Raw genomic sequence first — 1,581 nt, forward strand, 5'->3', positions numbered from 1 at the left:
ACTGTACTCTTGACACCAAGGACATTTCACTCAATCACCTTAAGAGAAGGACCTGTCACGTTCAATTCCACCTGATATGTCCTTGTTTCCTGAGCTGCCACCTAATATAACACTAATCCAACAAACCAATCTAGAAATACCTTAAAATGAAAGTTTTTCACAGCAGGCATCAAATCCAGATCAGCCATTTTTTAAGCCCATATCTTCCTGTGTGAAATCATCTCTCTCCAGCTAAAACATCCCTCTTGCACTCCTCTGTCCCGCCAGCTTGTCAGGAGTTAGGTACTTTGGTACTGCCATATCCTCTGCCCATGACCTGGACGTGGTACAGGGATTGGCAGAAGGTGAACACCGTGCCTGTGATCTCCATGCAATGCAGGTCTTCTCCCAGCCAAGTTAAACATTCCTCTTTGGGACTTCCATTGCTTTTGGCAATGTAAACACTTGAATAACTTTACACCAGTCCACTACAAGTTAGGCTCTGAAAAGTTTTGATGCTATGGGAGGGCTGGAAAAATAGTTAGGGAACCATTATTATTGACAGAAAGACAAAACTAAATTTTGAACTAGAGTTCTCCATCTATCACAGAGCAGAGTAAAAATGGTGTGTACAGGGGCAGCTCTGAATTCCGGACAGAAGGCACCAAATACTTTTTTTATCTATAAAAGCAGGCAGAGAGCAAGGCAGCACATAAAGTGCCACATCACTTCTCAGCCTTTTAGCTAAGATCAAGTGTAGTATCTGTTCTTACCAGTTTAATTTTTTTTTTTAATATTAGGAAAAAATTTTTACAGAGAGAGTAATCAGACATTGGAATGGGCTGCCTGGGGAGGTGGTGGATTCACCATCCCTGGAGGGGAAACTGGATGTAGCACTTAGTGCCATGGTCTAGTAACCACGGTGGTGTTAGATCAAGGGTTGGACTTGATGATCTTGGAGGTCTTTTCCAACCTGGCTGATTCTGTGATTCTGTGATCTCTCAAGGTTTCTGTGATCCGTTGCTCACAGGAGTGTTCCTGAAGGCTCCTCACTCCTCTGGTGCACTACAGGGAGGCCAGGTTTTCACTGCTTGTGGATGGTCTGCCGGAAGTGCTGTGTGAGTAGGCGGTGCTGGTGTGGTGATGCACGATGCAGGGCTGGAGGACAGGAGAGGAGCAAAGCCCCAGGCCTCCAGGCGGGATCTGCAGAAGGTGGCTCCTGAGGCAGGGAAAATGGTCCTCATGCTTTGATTAAGGTTCCTGATTTGCATGCCATTGGGAAGAGTGTGTAGGTAGGAGCAGGATGTTGGATAAATCCATTTAAAAGCCCTTAGAAGTGACAGGTAGCAAATTCCCACCACACACATACACTTCTCTTTTTTAAGGAATGGTGTAGGGTCAGCCCCAGGTTTAACCAGACACCAATTGCTCCCTATAACACAGAGAAGTGACCTCTCACAGCAGTGCAGCTCCACGCTCCTTCTCCTGGCTGTGCCTGTATAGCTCAACTCAAAAGAAGGCACTGGAGGTTTGCTTTGTGGCAGTAAATACACAAGGAGCAAGACAAAAACATCAGACCCTGAAATTTAGGGGATGACTGCA

The 1,581-nt window shown here is 45.8% G+C and overlaps 1 non-coding gene across 1 annotated transcript; it reads left to right on the forward strand.

Annotated features, from left to right (window-relative positions):
• The first annotated feature begins 703 nt into the window (after positions 1 to 703).
• LOC113993194 lies at positions 704 to 901 on the forward strand. The gene has a single exon (XR_003542527.1). It is a non-coding gene; the product is annotated as a U2 spliceosomal RNA (small nuclear RNA).
• Positions 902 to 1,581: the final 680 nt, after the last annotated feature.

The sequence above is a fragment of the Pipra filicauda genome, unplaced genomic scaffold (assembly GCF_003945595.2).
Source record: "Pipra filicauda isolate LSUMZ 115617 unplaced genomic scaffold, ASM394559v2 scaffold12_size5214236_pilon, whole genome shotgun sequence".
In the NCBI taxonomy this organism is placed as follows: Eukaryota; Metazoa; Chordata; class Aves; order Passeriformes; family Pipridae; genus Pipra; species Pipra filicauda.